At 42.3% G+C, this 20,308-nt stretch overlaps 1 long non-coding RNA gene and 1 pseudogene across 1 annotated transcript in view; one reads left to right on the top strand and one right to left on the bottom strand.

Annotated features, from left to right (window-relative positions):
* Nucleotides 1-20,308, top strand: part of LOC149982327 (uncharacterized) — a 139,437-nt gene that overhangs the window by 91,661 nt on the left and 27,468 nt on the right. The window lies entirely within an intron of this gene.
* LOC149982328 (uncharacterized) lies at nt 1,074-20,117 on the bottom strand (annotated as a pseudogene).

Genomic DNA, 20,308 nt, shown 5'->3' with positions numbered 1-20,308 from the left:
ATAATGCGTGTGCTGAAGCTCTGCCTACGTATCGATCAAGGTTACGCGCAGCACTGGTGTTCCTAATGTTCCATGGACATAGTCATGATAGGGTTCCACAGTGTGTGTGTGTGAGGGGTAATAACCAATATGTGGAGAGGTGGAGAGCAACATGAGATAGAGCAGAGCTGTTTCTATAGGAGACAAGCAGTCCCTAAAGGAAATAAAGAGAGGAAAGCTCTCAGTCAAACACCAGGTGTACCAGCTCAAACGTATGTTCTGTTCAGACATATTTAGAATGTTGAACTTATGGCATGACGTGGCATTTTCTTTCGATGACAACTGAGGTGTACAGGTAACCTGTATGTTGTATTATGTTACACGATTCCCCAATGCTCCACATGTGCCCACCAAGGGTTTATCTCCACTGGTACAGCATGAAAAGGTCATGGCCCTTGACTAATAGCCCTTACATTCTCAACAATGCCTCGATATATTAAAAAAATCAAATAGGAATTCCATGATGTCGGCAGTGTTACAAAGTGTAAGGCGATTACCAAAGGAATACAGGAAATAGCGGACAGAGATGATGGGAAAGTCTCACTGTCATGTATACTCCCTCTCCGACCTCTAGGTCACCAGACTGCTGATCATTTCGCACACCTGTCACCATCGTCACGCGCACCAGCGCTTCATGACACTCACCTGCACTCCATCACCTCCTTGATTACCTTCCCTATATCTGTCACTCCCCTTGGTTCTTTCCTCAGGTGTTATTGGCTCCATTCCATGTCTGTGCGTTGTTCGTGTTCCTTGTTTTCTGGTCCGTTTATTAATTAAACACTCACTCCCTGTACTTGCATCCCGACTCACAGCGCATTCGTTACAGATCAACACCTCACCAAAGGGAAGCATCAGGGAGGGCTTTTTGTATTTGAAGGTGACGTCGGGTCTAGGTTCTGCGGCCGGAGCAACCGAGGATGCCTCAGCCGACTCACCAGGCTTTCATGCCTTAGCCAGTACCTCGGGGTGTCAAGACTCGGTTGGCGGGTCAAGCGTCTTACCGAGGATGCCTCAGCTAGCTCTTCAGGTTCTCAAGATTCGGTGGGCTCGGTAGGCTCCCATGCCACAGCTGGCTCAACAGGCTCCAGCTTTCCAGGCTGCTCGTCAGGTTCCTGTACCTCGGTGGAGGCGACTGGTCTGCTCCTGATCCTCGGGATCATCCCTTTGGTCGGCGTCCTGCGGCTGGAGTTGCACGTCGGAGTGGGGGTACTGTTTCGTCTGGTCCTTCGGCACTCAAGGTCGCCAGGTTCCCGCGCACCAGCCGGCTTGACAGGTTCCCGCACTTCAGCAGAGGTGACCGGTCCGCTCCTGATCCCCGGGATCCTCTCTTTTGTCAGCATCCTGCAGATGGAGCAGCGCATCAGGGAGGGGGTACTGTCATGGATAATCCCTCTCTGGCCTCTAGGTCACCAGGCTGCTGATCATTTCGCACACCTGTCACCATCACGCACACCAGCGCTTCATGACTCTCACCTGGACTCTATCACCTCCTTGATTAGCTTTCCTATATTTGTCACTCCCCTTGGTTCTTTCCTCAGGTGTTATTGACTCTGTTCCATGTCGGTACGTTTTTTTGTGTTCTTTGTTTTCTGTTCCCGTTTATTTATTAAACACTTACTCCCTGTACTTGCATCCCGACTCACATCGCATTCGTTACACTCACAGTTATAAGCAAAAACAAAGAGGCTAAGGTAACATAACAACGTCGTAAACACTATGCAGCACAAACCTATGGGAAAAAAACTAAAGGCATAGCCAAGCCAACTACAGTTAGAAACACAACAATTTGGACAACGTGTTATTGCCGGAATAACAGTGGCTTGTTAAGTTGACTAACAGCCAATCCAGTTACAATCCGAATCCCCTCTTCTGCTGTGAGAATACGCACCAATAGTCACATAGCGAGGGGAGAAACCTCATCTGCCTTGCCCTACAGAAACAGTGTGACTAAATGTGTCGAACTCAGAGGGAGCTATTCAGAGGGGACTCAAAGGTTTGTAGAGCTAGTTGAGAGGGCCTGATGAATTGATCTCATTTTCAGCTATTATTGATGCCGGATTACAAGACGTCGCATGACAGTGAAAGTCCGATTGACCTCAGGCTCAATTTAATCCACTTTATAGTGCGACTGACAATTAAAGGCAATGTTCCCGGGGTCGCAGAGACTGCATTTACGGTAAACACTGCATATGTCGCCTCAATCGGAAATTACCTTCAAATGTGAACCCCTGCAATCAGGTGTCATGTAAGGCTCTGTCATTCCCACGAGAATCAGTGTTACCCTTGTGTTGAACACACGTTATTTTATCTTGATAGGCCAACTGATATTCAACAGGATCCCACTTATCGGGAATGCTTGATTGTAATGGTAGTGGTTACCAGACAGTTGTCAACAATCAAAATCAATAAAGTTGCCACAGAATGGACAGAAATGACAAATTCTGAAATATTTTGTTAGACCCAACCTTGGCTGTTCTGGCATTTTCCTCCCGCTTGCACCAAAAACAGTGTTATGTTCATTATCTGAAAGATGAAACAATTATTAACAGTTATCTTTTCCTCCTGTCACGCATCCTTAACAGAGTCCAGTGATTCATTTACATTTACATTTGTCATTTATTTAGCAGATGCTCTTATCCACAGTGGTTTACAAGAGCAATTAGGGTTAAGTGCCTTGCTCAATGGCACATCAAAAGATTTTTCACCTAGTCAGCTCAGTGATTCGAACCAGTTGCCATTCAGTTACTCTCCCAACGGTGTGTTGCCATCCTTCCCTTTGTTTATTCATTGCTTTTATAGTTTATTTAGCCAGGGAAGTCACTTTGAGATTGATACTGTATCTCTGTTTGTGATATCTAGTCAGCACTGACCTCATTATATTGGAATAAATAGATTATAATGAATTATTTCTGGCTTTATTTTTATTTGTATTAAGCATGTGAGAAATATTCATTTGAAATATAACTCCAGTCATTCTGGGGAGAAGAACGAATACGAATACTGCATCTATTTGTAGAATACCTAAAGCAAAATAAAAGTGGTTCAATTGAAAATGATTATATGAAAACATAAAAAAATATAAAAACAGATTGATTCCCAAAAGCACAGCATCTCCTTCACCTACCTTCTCTATGTATCGGAGATCTGATGTTCTCGGTTTTCTTCTAAAGATGATGCACCGTCTTCCCTCTCTTTCCTACTGTGCTTTCTACTTCCATCCCTTTGTCTGAATGGATAGAAACACAGATTTAGTTCTATCTTTTCTCACCTTGAAATTGGTTTGCACAGTAACGTGGTGAGAAACTACAGTCAACAATTTTAGTTAGCTGAGATGAAACTAAAAGACAGCATTTAGCAGGAGCGTTTCATCACATTTTTCCACAATGTATAATGTTATAGGCTAAGTCCAAAATGGCACCCTATTCTCTATATATTTGCTGTGCGCTACTTTTGACCAGAGCCCTATGGGAAAGTAGTGCAATATAAGGGTATAGGGTGCCATTTGGGACATAACCTCCAGTCTTTTGTGACCGAGATTTAATTGTGGGTGCTGAGAACACCACACAAGTCATTAAAGTGGAAATGAGAGCGTTTTAACTACTTGGCAGATATGAAACAAACAGTCAATCATAATATCAGTCAAAAATATCAAATTCACAGTTTATGATTTAAAACAACTTTATAAAAGGTTTTAAAAATAGGTTATATTTGATTCAAAATTCAATGACATACAGTAAGGCATTGTTGGCAGAATAGATGAATGCATGAATAATATAATTCATCAATGCATTTCTTGATAGTCCCCCCAAAAATGTATATCGTGTTGTAAATCACAGCTGGCCTAGTACACTGGTACATACAACTAAGGCTAGGAATGCCTATACACTCAAACTAGCAAGGGCAATGATCACAAGTCAGTCATAACGTGGCTAATGGGCTAGCGCACATGTGTCAAACAAGGCCAGCGATCCATATAGGACACACAAGCGAGTACAAATAAGTCAACAGATGGGTCATCTACTTCATGAAATTACAGCCTGACGCACTCGCATCAATTAATTAAACTTCAATTGCGCTGCTTTTGTGTGTCCCGTTTACAGCGTGCGGCGGATAGTGTACACAGACACATGCCACAGTCCTAGCTAGGCTACTAAAATGTTGCAGTCTGGCTTGGGCTTTTAAAGCTTGACATTAATAACCAAAAAACAAAACATGCAACAAAACATCATGCAAAGGAGAAACATGTAGGCCTAATGCAGCAACATCTGAGCAGTAGCCTCGGCTGGCTACTCAACTACAATACATCTGAGCAGTAGCCTCGGCTGGCTACTCAACTACAATACATCTGAGCAGTAGCCTCGGCTGGCTACTCAACAACAATACATCTGAGCAGTAGCCTCGGCTGGCTACTCAACAACAATACATTTGAGCAGTAGCCTCGGCTGGCTACTCAACTACAATACATCTGAGCAGTAGCCTCGGCTGGCTACCCAACTACAATACATCTGAGCAGTAGCCTCGGCTGGCTACTCAACAACAATACATCTGAGCAGTAGCCTCGGCTGGCTACTCAACAACAATACATCTGAGCAGTAGCCTCGGCTGGCTACTCAACTACAATACATCTGAGCAGTAGCCTCGGCTGGCTACTCAACTACAATACATCTGAGCAGTAGCCTCGGCTGGCTACTCAACTACAATACATCTGAGCAGTAGCCTCGGCTGGCTACTCAACAACAATACATCTGAGCAGTAGCCTCGGCTGGATACTCAACTACAATACATCTGAGCAGTAGCCTCGGCTGGCTACTCAACAACAATACATCTGAGCAGTAGCCTCGGCTGGCTACTCAACAACAATACATCTGAGCAGTAGCCTCGGCTGGATACTCAACTACAATACATCTGAGCAGTAGCCTCGGCTGGCTACTCAACAACAATACATCTGAGCAGTAGCCTCGGCTGGATACTCAACTACAATACATCTGAGCAGTAGCCTCGGCTGGATACTCAACAACAATACATCTGAGCAGTAGCCTCGGCTGGCTACTCAACAACAATACATCTGAGCAGTAGCCTCGGCTGGATACTCAACAACAATACATCTGAGCAGTAGCCTCGGCTGGATACTCAACTACAATACATCTGAGCAGTAGCCTCGGCTGGATACTCAACAACAATACATCTGAGCAGTAGCCTCGGCTGGATACTCAACAACAATACATCTGAGCAGTAGCCTCGGCTGGATACTCAACTACAATACATCTGAGCAGTAGCCTCGGCTGGATACTCAACTACAATACATCTGAGCAGTAGCCTCGGCTGGATACTCAACAACAATACATCTGAGCAGTAGCCTCGGCTGGCTACTCAACAACAATACATTTTGAGTGGACCATACAGCAATGATGCATTCAACCGCACCAGTGATCCATGCACTGCAAAAAAAGAAGTAAAACGTGTATAAAATGTTACAAAACCAATAGCTACTTTTTTAAAATTTAGAGTTATTAAATACTTTTTGTTTAGAGTCACAGCATATTATGTACATCTGCAAGCAGCAAAAGCTGGACACATTATTTCTCTCTTCTTTTGTTTCAATTAGTTGAAATGCTATATACAGCAACCTATGTACAGAAGTAAACGTTATAAAGGGACAATTTCAAATAAAACAATGGCACGTTTGGGTCACAGTTGCAAGTTTTTTTTGTAAAATCAAATAGGCTATGTCTGGCCCACAAATTCATTGTTTTTTTCAATATGGCCCATGCGCTGATTGAGTTTGACACTCCTGAGCTAGCGTATCTATTTATGTAGCTTGCTATTTATTTAGCAGGGAAAAACTTGGAGCCTGTTATGTCATTGGAGGAGTGGGTGACTTTTTACCCTCATCATTTTTCGGTGGCTACAGCTGGAGGTGCAGGTGTCATTTGGTTAGATAGCAAGAAATGTGAATCATTTTGCTGGCTAGCTAGGTATGCTTAACTTGAATGACTGCTATCCACACTTAGCATATATCTTAGTTGACAATCAAATGTATTTGGCATTGATCAATTGGGCGGGTAGGCTGGCAAGTTTCCATTCAGTTGAAAAATGCGGGTTGGGACAAGCATGTATTGGAAGCAAGCTGCAGAAGGCCTACTAGCTGAAAAAGTTTGAGAAGGTGTATCTAATGTTCCCTCGTTAGATTTGAGCTCATCTTGCTCTGGCTAGCATTAGTTGTTGATCTTGTTGTTGTTGATGTGCATAAACAACTGAGTGAGAGAGAGCCTACCTTTTCATGGTTGTTTCATCAGTAGAACTGTAAAGTTCCCAAATGTAAGAGAACTCCAGTGGTATTTGCAGAAATCCATTCAGGTGTATTTTGTGGCTCTTTGCAAATACATTTAGGTGATCTAAAGTCGTGCTGTTGCTACTGCCTGTAAACACACAGTCCAGTTCAAACTGAATGATGGCAGGCCCATGTGGCAAATGGCTTATTTGCATATATTGGCCTACTGTAGCTCTGATTGACTAGACTCCGGTCCTGGACAAGATGTTTTTATTAGGTTTTATTTACTGCAGTTTCTATTAATTGTCCAAATGCACAGGCGCTTTCTCACTCTATATTGCTATAGAATTTTCACAAATGCCTTACTATATGTCATTCTCAAACATTCTATGAATTGATGAAAACGGCCATATCTTTAGTGCTCGCTTGTCAGAAAATGGAAGTGTTATATTTTTCCTGGGGTTGTATATGAACAGATTTGAATGAGATTTCATGTTGCTAAAACGCTGTTGGATTCACTTTGAGGTATAAAGATGAATCACCTTTAACCTGGATGTGTCCCTCCATCCATACTCTTCATCCACCAATTATGAATTATGAATTATTTCACTCTGCATCAAACGCACAGCAAATCAAACCCTGGCTCCTCTGTCGGCTGATATTACTGGGGAAGACTGATGATAAAAGTGCTGTTTCCTTCCTATACTAATATATTACATTGGAGAATGTGACGAGTATGAGCTAAGACTAATGATTAGCTTATACACTAGCACATTCTCCATACTGTATCTTCCACTCCATGCACATTCAGTGCAAGCACATACACCCTCAACTCACACCCTCTGTATTTGACTAATAATGATGACCCAGAGGATTCAGACTAGAGTGTTAAACAGCTTGAACAACAGCAAAAACCTCTATCAGTTCACAACCAGCTTGTGTCTCTGCGTGTGCGTGCATCAGTGGAGGCTCCTCCTCCTCAGAGGAGAGGACCATCCTCAGTGAATTTCATAAAAATAAAAATGGTAAAACATTAAAGTTATTCTTTTTAGATAAAACTATACTAAATATAATCATGCCACCAAATAACTGATTAAAACACACGATTTTGCAATGAAGGTCTACAGTAGCCCCAACGGCACTCTGTAGGGTAGCACCATGGTGTAGCCGAAGGACAGCTAGCTTCTGTCCTCCTCTGGGTACACTGACTTCAATACAAAACCTAGGAGGCTCATGGTTCTCACCCACTTCCATAGACTAGCACAGTAATTATGACAACTTCCAGAGGACATCCTCCAACCTATCAGAGCTCTTGCAGCATGAACTGACATGTTGTCCACCCAATCAAAGGATCAGAGAATGAATCTGGTACTGAAAGCATAAACTACAGCTAGCTAACACTGCAGTGCAATAAAGGTGGTGACTAGTTGACTCAAAGAGAGAGAAAGATAATAGTTGAATAGTTTTGAACAAATTAATTTCTTCCAAAATGAAGGAAAGGCAAGTAATTTTTTCTCCCTTTCAGTTTCACTTACTTAGTGAGCTTCTACGGGATCGGTGTCCCTATACTGTGATGGTTGAGCTAACGTGCGCTAAAGTGATTAGCATGACGTTGTAAGTAACAGCAAACTTTCCAGAACATATACATGTCTTATATAGGCAGAAAGCTTACATTCGTGTTAATCTAACTAACTGCACTGTCTAATTTACAGTAACTATTACAGTGAAAAAAATACAATGCTATTGTTTGAGGAGAGTGCACAACAACAAAACCTTTTATCCTGGCAACTGGTTTGATACATTCACCTCTGAATGTAAACAATGTACTTACATCCAGTAATATTGCTCTAATTTGTCTTCCTGGGGGTCCCAGAGATAAAATGTAGCATAGTTTTGTTTGATAAAATCAATTTTTATATTAAAATGTAGGCACTGGATTCTACAGTTTGAACCCCTGCTGTCTCTGGCTCCATACCCACCCAGCCCCAACATCTAGATGTTTGAAAGTTAGTGTATAAGCTAATGGTCCATCATGTATGACATTCCTGGAAGTGTGTAAACTTAAATGTTGTATGTTCTCTATAGTTATGTACTTGAAAATGTATCAAAAAATATTGTCCAGTATTGCAATGCTCCACTGGATTCATCTGAAACTTTGCACACACACTCCACAAGATGCTCTGGCTTGGCCCACTCACTGGTCAGCAAGTTGGTCGGTGTGGATCACAAACGGCTCCAGCAACTTCAAAAACTGCTCTAGTTTGGCCCAGTCACGCTCTGTCGCTCGCCCTCAAATTTCTTCCCTGTTAGCTAGTGATAGCTAGTGATAGTGATGCACAAGCTAGGCCTTCCTGAAACATCGCCATCTACTGGTAGCATCTACCCGGCAGATTCAGAAGCTTCAAAGTCCCATTCAAAAAAAGCTTGAAAACCCCATTTGATTTTTGGCCAAAGTTTATATGAAAAAAACTAAAATTAAACATAATTTTATATGTAGCTAGCTTCTAGTTAGCAATCTCAAGCTATTGTTACGTTTGATAAAAAGTTATTATTTGGTAGTTTTTTGCCTCTAACTTCACTAGGGTAGGGCGCAGCATTCGGAATTTTGGATGAAAAGTGTGCCCAATTTAAACTGCCTACTACTCAGGCCGAGAAGCTAGGATATGCATATAATTATTATGGATAGATTAGATTAGATTTGGATAGAAAACACTCTGACGTTTCTAAAACTGTTTGTGAGTATAACAGAACTCATATGGCATGCAAAAACCTGAGAAAAAATCCAACCAGGAAGTGGGAAATCTGAGGTTTGTAGTTTTTCAAGTCAATGCCTATCGAATATACAGTGTCTATGGGGTCATATTGCACTCCCTAAGGCTTCCACTAGATGTCAACAGTCTTTAGAACCTTGTTTGAGGCTTCTACTGTGAAGGAGGGGGGAATGAGAGCTGATTGAGTAAGGGCTCTGCCAGAGTGGCATGAGCTGATCACGCGTGCACACGTGAGATCGACCTGCATTCCATTGCATTTCTGAAGACAAAGGAATTCTCCGGTTGGAACGTTATTGAAGATTCATGTTAAAAACATCCTAAAGATTGATTCTATACATCGTTTGACATGTTTCTACGGACTGTAACGGAACTTTTTGACTTTTCATCTGGACCTAGTGATCGCGCCTCATGAATTTGGATTACTGGGCTAAATGCGCGAACAAAAAGGAGGTATTTGGACATATATTATGGACTTTATCGAACAAAACAAAACAAAAATTGTGGAACTGAGATTCCTGGGAGTGCATTCTGATGAAGATCAAAGGTAAGTGAATATTTATAATGCTATTTCTGACTTCTGTTGACTGTTGACACAACATGACGGATATCTATATGGCTTGTTTTTGTGTCTGAGCGCTGTCCTCAGATTATTGCATGGTGTGCTTTTTCCGTAATTTAAAAAAAAATCTGACACAGCGGTTGCATTAAGGAGAAGTGGATCTAAAATTCCATGCATAACAGTTGCATTTTTTATCAATGTTTATTATGAGTATTTCTGTAAATTTATGTGGCTCTCTGCAAAATCACCAGATGTTTTGAAACTACTGAACATAACACAATGTAACCTGAGATTTGTGGATATAAATATGAACTTTATCGAACAAAATATACATGTATTGTGTAACATGAAGTCCTATGAGTGTCATCTGATGAAGATCATCAAAGGTTAGTGATTCATTTCATCTCTTTCTGCTTTTTGTGACTACTCTCTTTGGCTGGAAAAATGGCTGTGTTTTTCTGTGACTAGGTGCTGATCTAAGATACTTGTTTGGTATGCTTTCGCTGTAAAGCCTTTTTGAAATCGGACACTGTGGCTGGATTTACAATAAGTTTATCTTTAAAATGATGTAAAATACTTTATTTTATTTTATTTTAATTTTGGGATTTCTGTTGTTTGGAATTTGGCGCCCTGCAATTACACTGGCTGTTGTCGAGGTGGGACGCTACCGTCACACTGGTTCCAGAGAGATTAACTACCTGGCTATCGATTTGAATGTCATTCTCATCAACAGTGCAATCAGAAAGTATTCATACCCCTTCATTTTTCCACATTTTGTTACAATACAGCCTTATTCTGGAGCTCTGTCAGAGTGACCATCAGGTTCACCTCCATGACCAAGGCCGTTCTCCCCCGATTCCTCAGTTTGGCCAAGAAGAACCTTGGTGGTTCCAGACTTCTTCCATTTAAGAATGATGAAGGCCACTGTGTTCTTCAGGACTTTCAATGCTGCAGAAATTTGTTGGTACCTTTCCCCATATCTGTGCCTCAACACAATCCTGTCTCGGAGCTCTACGGACATTCCCTTCGACTTCATGGCAGGGTTTTTGCTCTGACATGCACTGTCAACAGTGGGACCTTATATAGACAGGTGTGTGCCTTTCCAAATCATGTCCAATCAATTTAATTTACCACAGGTGGACTCCAATCAAGTTGTAGAAACATCTCAAGGATGATCAATAAAAACAAGATGCACCTGAGCTCAATTTAGAGTCTCATAGCAAAGGGTCTGAATACTTATGTAATTAAGGTAGTTCTGTTTTTAATACATTTGGCAACATCCATAAACCTGTTTTCGCTCATTCAGTATGGGGTATTGTGTGTAGATTGATGAGGAAAAACATTATTTTAATCTATTTTAGAATAAGGCTGTAACTAGAGGTCGACCGATTATGATTTTTCAACTCCGATACCGATACCAATTATCGGAAGACCAAAAAAAGCAGATACCGATTCAAATCGGCCGATTTTTAAAATGTATTTGTAATAATGACAATTACAACAATACTGTATGAACACTTATTTTAACTTAATATAATACATCAATAAAATCAATTTAGTCTCAAATAAATAATGAAACGTTCAATTTGGTTTAAATAATGCAAAAACAAAGTGTTGGAGAAGAAAGTAAAAGTGCAATATGCGCCATGTAAGAAAGCTAACGTTTAAGTTCCTTGCTCACAACATGAGAACATATGAAAGCTGGTGGTTCCTTTTAACATGAGTCTTCAATATTCCCCGGTAAGAAGTTTTAGGTTGTAGTTATTATAGGAATTATAGGACTATTTCTCTCTACACCATTTGTATTTCATATACCTTTTGACTATTGGATGTTCTTATAGGCACTTTAGTATTGCCAGTGTAACAGTATAGCTTCCGTACCTCTCCTCGCCCACACCTGGGCTCGAACCAGGAACACATCAACAACAGCCACCCCCGAAGCATCGTTACCCATCCCTCCACAAAAGCCGTGGCCCTTGCAGAGCAAGGGGAACAATGACTTCAAGTCTCAGAGCGAGTGAAGTCACCGATTGAAACGCTATTAGCACGCTCCCCGTTATCTAGCTAGCCATTTCACATCGGTTACACCAGCCTAATCTCGGGAGTTGATAGGCTTGAAGTCATAAACAGCTCAATGCTTGAAGCATTGCGAAGAGCTGCTGGCAAAACGCACGAAAGTGCTGTATGAATGAATGCGTACGAGCCTGCTGCTGCCTACCATCGCTCAGTCAGACTGCTCTATCAAATATCAAATCATATACTCAATAATAACATAATAACACACAGAAGTATGAGCCTTTGGTCATTAATATGGTAGAATCCGGAAACTATAATTTCAGAAACAAAACATTTATTATTTCGGTGAAATACGGAACCGTTCCTTATTTTATCTAACGGTTGGCATCCCTAAATATTGCTGTTACATTGTACAACCTTCAATGTTATGTCATAATTATGTAAAATTCAGGCAAATTAGTTCGCAACGAGCCAGGCGGCCCAAACTGTTGCATATACCCTGACTCTGCGTGCAATGAACGCAAGAGAAGTGATACAATTTCACCTGGTTAATGTTGCCTGCTAACCTGGATTTCTTTTAGGTAAATATGCAGGTTTAAAATATATACTTCTGTGTATTGATTTTAAGAAAGTCATTGATGTATATGGTTAGGTACAGTTGTGCAACGATTGTGCTATTTTTGCAAATGCGCTTTTGTTAAATCATCCCCCGTTTGGCAAAGTTGGCTGTCTTTGTTAGAAAGAAATAGTCTTCACACAGTTCGCAACGAGCCAGGCAGCCCAAATGCTGCATATACCCTGACTCTGTTGCACAGAACGCAAGAGAAGTGACAATTTCCCTTGTTAAAAGAAATTCATGTTAGTAGGCAATATTAACTAAATATGCAAGTTTAAAAATATATACTTGTGTATTGATTTTAAGAAAAGCATTGATGTTTATGATTAGGTACATGTTGGAGCAACGACAGTCCTTTTTCGCGAATACGCACCGCATCAAGTATATGCAACGCAGGACACGCTAGATAAACTAGTAATATCATCAACCATGTGTAGTTAACTAGTGATTATGATTGATTGATTGTTTTTTATAAGATAAGTTTAATGCTCCAGGGGCAAGCTGGTTCCACCATTGGGGTGCCAGGACAGAGAAGAGCTTGGACAGGGTGAGCGGGGTGGGAGGGCCAAGAGACTAGAGGTGTAGGGTTTGAGCATAGCCTGAAAGTAGGGAAGGACAGTTCCTCTTGCTGCTCCGTAGGCAAGTGCCATGGTCTTGTAGTGGATGCGAGCTTCAACTGGAAGCCAGTGTAGCTGCATGACATGGGAAAACTTGGGAATGTTGAACACCAGTCGGGCTGCAGCATTCTGGATAATTTGCAGGGGTTTGATGGCACAAGTGGGGAGCCCAGCCAACAACAATTGGGAGGAGGACACAGTGGAGTTGTCAACCATGGTGGAAAGGTATTGGAGTGGGCAGAGACCTATCCTCTCCACGTCACCTGGTACTGTACGAGCAGCCTGCCAGCTAGGATGCATTACAAGAATGTGCAGAGCCTCAGACACCCAGCCCAGAGAGGGTGAAGAGGAGGATCTGATGGCTCACGGTGTCAAAGGCAGCGGATAGATTTGGGAGGAGAGGAGAGAGAGATTGAGTCAGCTTTGGCAGTGTGGAGAGCCTCCGTAAGAAAAGCAGTCTCGGTTGAGTGACCCGTCTTGAAGCCTGACTAGTTAAGGTCAATAAGATTACTCTCAGAGAGATAGCCAGGTCAGAGACAGCATGCTCATGTGTTTTAGAAAGAAACAAAAGAAAGGATACTGGTCGGTAGTTTGATGGCAGAGGAGTCTAGTGTTGGTTTCTAGAGGAGGGGAGTGACTCGGTCCATTTTGAAGTAAGAGGGGACACAGCCAGTGGTCAGGCATGACAATGAGGGAAGTGAGGAATGGGAGAAGGTCCACAGAGATGGTTTGGAGAAGGGAGGAGGGGATTGGGTCGAATGGACAGGTTATCCGGTAGCCGGACCTCACTAGTTTCAGGATTTAATCTGGAGGAGAGGGGAGAAAGAGGTAACATGTAGGGTAGTTCTGTCTGAGTGGGACCAGTGGAGTCAAAAGGCTGAGTGAATGAGGAGTGGATGTCGTTAACCCTCTTTTCTAAGTGGTTGACAAAGTTGTCCACAGAGAGGGAGGAAATTGTTTACTAGGGTCAGAAACAGAAACTTGAAATCTTGATGGTGATAGAAAGTGGCTTTAGCAGTGGATACAGAGGAAGATAGAGGAGAGTAGGGTCGTAGAGGCAGAATCAGGTGGTTGGAGAAGGGTTTAGCTCGGGTTGGAGGACTAGCTAGGGTTGGAGGAGAGGAAGACAGAAAAATAAACAAAATAGTGATCAAAGACCTGGAGCGAGGGGGGGTTACAGTTTGATTAGTAGAAGAACAGCCTCTAGTAAAGATGAGGTCAAGCGTATTGCCTTCCTTGTGAGTGGAAGAGGATTGGGAAAAGGTGAGGTCAAGCGTATTGCATTCCTTGTGAGTGGAAGAGGATTGGGAAAAGGTGAGACCAAGCGTATTGCCTTCCTTGTGAGTGGAAGAGGATTGGGAAAAGGTGAGGTCAAACGTATTGCCTTCCTTGTGAATGGAAGAGGATTGGGAAAAGGTGAGGTCAAGCATATTGCCTTCATTGTGAGTGGAAGAGGATTGGGAAAAGGTGAGGTCAAGCGTATTGCCTTCCTTGTGAGTGGAAGAGGATTGGGAAAAGGTGAGGTCAAACGTATTGCCTTCCTTGTGAATGGAAGAGGATTGGGAAAAGGTGAGGTCAAGCATATTGCCTTCGTTGTGAGTGGAACAGGATTGGGAAAAGGTGAGGTCAAGCGTATTGCCTTCCTTGTGAGTGGAAGAGGATTGGGAAAAGGTGAGCTCAAGCATATTGCCTTCCTTGTGAATGGAAGAGGATTGGGAAAAGGTGAGGTCAAGCATATTGCCTTCGTTGTGAGTGAAACAGGATTGGGAAAAGGTGAGGTCAAGCGTATTGCCTTCCTTGTGAGTGGAAGAGGATTGGGAAAAGGTGAGGTCAAGCGTATTGCCTGCCTTGTGAGTGGAAGAGGATTGGGAAAAGGTGAGGTCAAAAGAGACAAGGAGGGAGGAGAAAAAAAATAGTTGGAAAGAAATTAATCAAAGACAGACGTCGGGAAGTTTAAGTCGACGTATGAAGAGGAGTGAGCCATCCTCAGGAAATGAGCTAATCAATGTGTCAAGCTCATTGAGGAACTCTAAGGGAACCTGGTGGGTGATGGATGACAACAATGCTACGCTTGAGTGGAAAAATGACAGTGACAACTTGGAATTCAAATGAGGCGAATGAGGGAGGAAATAAAACATCTCCACTTAGAAGAAATGAGTAGCCCTGTGCCACCACCGAGACGACCAGGCTGAAGGGCAGCATAGGCTGCCAGAGACCAGCAATTCTATATGGTTTGTGTGCGCAGGGTACACTAAATTAGAAGGGTTGCTGCATCCAAGGGGTGGGAGTGTCTCTAAAGCCTACAGGGATGGAGAAAATATTTATAGAAAACACACACATAGTTGCCAAAGCTACAAAAGAGATTAATTAGATGATCTGAAAATAACTAGGTAAGATACTGAAGTGAGAGAGTGGCGTGGGGCCTTCCTTTCTTTCCTTACTCTAATAACTCGGCAGAACAACTCAACAGAACTGTCTCAGTTTTGCTACAAGACCGCCGCTGACACAGCCGCCACTGAGAAAACAGGGGAAGACTGAACAACTCATACTAATTGCCTTGCAGAGGTGAAGAGCCTACCTCCCGGAAGTAATTGCTGATTGCCTGGGAGAGGAGAAACCCCTCCCCCACCAGTACAGCCACTGATTACAAAAACAACAGTCACAAATTGCCCTGCCCCTTAATCCTGGTTGATGTGTACAACCTTCTGCAAGTTATGAGCAGTCAGCTCACACACCAGGTAAGCTACTGGGAACACAGGCAGCACTTAAAGTAGATGGCCCTAGCTAGCAAAAAGACAGTACTAGACAACAACAGATGAAAAAAAAAGAGATATACTTATAACTCCTGGAGATATCAGGAGTCCTCTAGCTATAGAACACAGGAGGTTGGTGGCACCTAAATTGGGGAGGATGGCCCCGTGGTAATAGCTGGGTGGGCTCGTGGTATTGGCTTTCCATAGCCTCCACTGCTATAGAATTAAGCCAGTTGTGCTGTTGTGTCTGCATTGCCATTGTTGGTTAGCCTGCCAGAAGTTTGTGTACTTGCAGAACATAACAGAGTCCTATTTTTAGATAGTCAATTTCAGTACAGATGTGCCAGTCAACAGGCAATAAGCCATATGAGACGAATACATGTGCACGTTTTTTTGAAATGCATATTTTTATTTAACATTTATGTTCGTTTTATTGAGCAAAAATATTTTATTGAGCAAAAAAAAAATTTTCAAGAGAGACCTGGTCCAATCAAGACAGCAGATATTAGACATACCATAACAGACATACACACCATAAACACAATATAGAGGTAGACACACATACCTTACCATTACAGAGTATTTGGAATGATTATAACAAAAAAACACCAACAAACAGAAGCGCATGAAACACACGTGTTGATTTGCCGTCTTGGTAGGATGAGATCAGAGCCTTTGCCTCTTACTACATTGTGTCTCCATGTTGCCTGTTGCCCAGCATCGTGCAAGTGTCTCATACCCTGTAGCCTGCAAAATTGCATGGCAATATTGTCTCAACAACTTGGCAGTGTATAATGGGCTATATTGAAAGGAGTCTATGCTAAACAGATTTGTGCATGGAGGACGTGAAGAAAAGGAATGTGTGTTGCCGGTCTCTTACCTACAATTAAAGATGACATACCATTTTGAGACCCCTGATTTTCACTACATTTAATTCCTTCTACCTGACACTATGTCTTCCCATGAGGATATTGTATGTGTGGGATTGCAGCAACTCTGTGTGTAGTAGCAGAAGCGTAACAGAGGACAGCAACACTGTTTTCAGTCGAAGAGGATTGTAGCTTCACTGATACCTTGCTAATAATATTGATACTTTCTGTAATTCTACACGTTTTACTTGTTCTCTTAACACAGTCAAGACTGTAGTTAGTCAGTAGCTAACAACATTTTTTTTTCACGCTGCAATCAGATGGAGAAAGACAGTGTTGAATAGGTGATATTTTAAGCTCGATTTCCCTCCTGTCCTGGCACACTAAATTAAGCATCCAATGCTAATCCTAACGCCATTGTGGTGAAATGTCTTTCAGGAGCAGGCGTCTTTCAGGAGATGAAGGGAACAAAGCAGAGAGGTTCTGGAAGAGGACACGCATGGAAACATCCAGAAGGCTCCATCACTACAGTACTTCTATGCAGATCTTTAAGTGCATGGGAACATGTGGGCTACCTTCAGCAGCAGCAGTACAATGAGGTGATGGATAGACACTGCAATGTCTTTGAGTCCGCTGTGGTAAATTCTTACCCTAAGACAGGAAGTGTTCATGTGTTTTTCATGTGGTTCAGGTGATCAAAGAGAAAGGACACTTGTTGCTGAGGCAGAAGACATTCCAAGCTGTCAGTGTATTCATGGTTTAACAGGCTTATTTCAAATGTAACATGTCAACTACAAGACTTTTGTTCAACTGAATTCTGTACATGTAATTGAAAAAAGTATATCCTAATGTCTCTTTACTGAACCTCAATATTAGACTATAAACATTTTCAATTGTAATTTTGGAAGCCTCTGACTGTTGCGGTTAGTTCCCTTCTGTTATGTTACAGAGTATTATTTTCTCCCAGAAAGCAGAGCAGACAGAACTGTCCCTCCGGCGTTTGTTCCGGAACCTTCAGTAAAGGTAATATCTGGACACTCATTTCCATAGCAACTGGCAGCCCGACTCAAACCCATTACCCATGATCCGTCTCTAGTGGAGCAATATAAATGTTCCTGTAGTACCTAGTCACTGCAACAGATGAAAACTCATGATGTGCGGTCTCTAGTTTGCTCAAAGTCCCATATAGTTCCTTGAGTGCCGCCGTGGTGTCGGCTTGAGGGGGGATAACGGCCATGACAATAACCAATGTGAATTCTCTTGTCGAGTTGGCATTTGATGGTGAGGTATTCCAGACCAGGAGAGCAAAGGGTCTTCCGTTTTTGTACGTTGTTTCAATCACACCATGAGTGACACTCAGGGGAGCACAAAGCTGCAGCAAGATTCTTTTTTTTTTTACAGCAATCTTAAGGCATCTAGCATACCGCAAAACAAAGATTCACTGGAAGTTGACTGATCTTCCATCGAGCCAACTGGAGAGGGAAGAGCAGACGACTGACCAGGGTAAATTAAAACACTTCATTTTAAATAAGAAGCATGCCGAGATAAACGCTGATTAAAAGCCCCACTTATCCAATTTTCCTCCGTAATAATGCCAGAGTCTGACAACTACATAGGCAGGGAAGGAGAATTAACTGTTTTCTTTCAATAATATAAAGCAGTTAAGCAGCAAGCTAGTAGGTATACCACTCACGAGACCATTAGAAAGAGCATCTCAAGAGCACCCAACATCAAAAAGGACATTATGTAAATTGATGGCTCACAAAGCACTTTATTTATGTGACAGGGCCCATTGAATCAGCGCCCCTCTGGAGGGAGAAAAGGTGTATGCCTTCAAAAAGTGCCTTCAAAAAGTATTCACAGCCTCAATTAAAATGGATTAAATAGAGATTGTGTCACTGGCCTACACACAACACCCCATAATGTCAAAGTGGAATTACTGCATGTTTGCACATTTTTACAAATTAATTCAAAATGAAATGCTGAAAAGTGTTGTCAATTATTATTCAACCCCTTTGTTATGGCAAGCCTAAATAAGTTCAGGAGTAAACATTTGCTTAACAAGCCACATAATTGTCACACGGTAAAATGATAGGAGACACGAGCAGAAATACCTAATAGGGGGTTTTATTTTCTCCAGCCAAACAAAAGAGCGAGGAGTAAAAACCTCTAAATAATACACGGGACGAGACCCGTAAAACAATGTATAATAACACGTTTTATGGAAGCCGATACAACAGCACAGGTACTCACAGGGCCACCCCCATATGGTAATAATAACCAACAAGGACAATGGGGAACAGAGGGCACATGTATAACATACTAATCAGGGGGAATGGGAACCAGGTATGAGTAATGAGACAAGACAGTCCGGGGTTGGTGGTTAATGAATCCAATTCAGTGATGCCTAGAAGGCTGGTGACGTACAGTAGACCTCCGGAGTAGGTGAATAGAATGAGCTGCAGTACCGGGGGATCCGTGACAATACTCAGCTGCGAGGACAAACTCTGTGTGCAATAATAGTGTTTAACATGATTTTGGAATGACTACCTCATCTATGTACCCCACACATACAATTACCTGTAGAAAGTCCCTCAGTTGAGCAGGGAATATCAAACACAGATTCAACCACAAAGACCAGTGAGGTGTTCCAATAGTTTGCAAAGGACCTATTAGTAGATGGTAAAAATTAACAAAGCAGACATTGAATATCCTTTTGAGATCCAGGGTTTTACCAGCCCTGGTAGCACAATCAATATGCTGATAGAATTTAGTGAGTCTTGTTTTCAGATTAGCCTTGTTAAAATCCCCAGCTACAATGAATGCAGCCTCAGGATATGTGGTTTCCAGTTTACATAGAGTCACATAAAGTTTGTTCAGAACCGTCGATGTGTCTGCTTGGGGGGGAATATATGCGGCTGTGATTATAATCGAAGAGAATTCTCTTGGTAGATAATGCGGTCGACATTTGATTGTGAGGAATTCTAAGTCAGGTGAACAGAAGGAGTTGAGTTCCTGTATGTTATGATCACACCACGTCTCGTTAATCATAAGGCATCCCCCCCCCCCGCCCCTCTTCTTACCAGAAAGATGCTTGTTTCTGTCGGCGCGATGTGTGAAGAAACCAGCTGGCTGTACTGACTCCAATAGCGTGTCTCGAGTGAGCCATGTTTCCGTGAAGCAAAGAACGTTACAGTCTCTTATGTCTCTCTGGAATGCTAGCCGTGCTTGGATTTCATCAACCTTGTTGTCAAGAGACTGGGCATTGGCGAGTAGAATGCTCGGGAGCAGTGCGCGATGTGCCAGTCTCCGGAGCCTGACCAGAAGACCACTTCATCTGTCCCTTATACGGTGACATTGTTTTGGTTCGCCGGCTGGGATCCGATCCATTGTCCTGGGTGGTGGGCAAAACACAGGATCTGCTTCGGGAAAGTCGTATTCCTGGTCGTAATCATGGTGAGTTGACGTTGCTCTTCTATCCAGTAGTTCCTCTTGACTATATGTACTAAAACCTAAGATTACCTGGGGTACCAATGTAAGAAATAACACGTAATAAAACAAAATACTGCATAGTTTCCTAGGAACGCGAAGCGAGGCGGCCATCTCTGTCGGCGCCGGAAGTTCATCCTGTAGTAACTATAGTTACTGTAGTAAACATGGGAAAGTGACTAATTCCTTACATAAGGGAGAGCAGGTCATGTCTGTACTACAGAATGCAGGGCACACGGGAGACCGGGGTTATTTCATAGTTGTGATGTCTTTACTATTATAAAAATAGTAAAAATAAAGAAAAA

Source organism: Oncorhynchus mykiss, chromosome 7, assembly GCF_057628025.1.
Source record: "Oncorhynchus mykiss isolate SJ-2025 chromosome 7, ASM5762802v1, whole genome shotgun sequence".
In the NCBI taxonomy this organism is placed as follows: Eukaryota; Metazoa; Chordata; class Actinopteri; order Salmoniformes; family Salmonidae; genus Oncorhynchus; species Oncorhynchus mykiss.
Note: the sequence above shows the minus strand (reverse complement) of the source record. Positions and strands in the feature narration are given on the sequence as shown.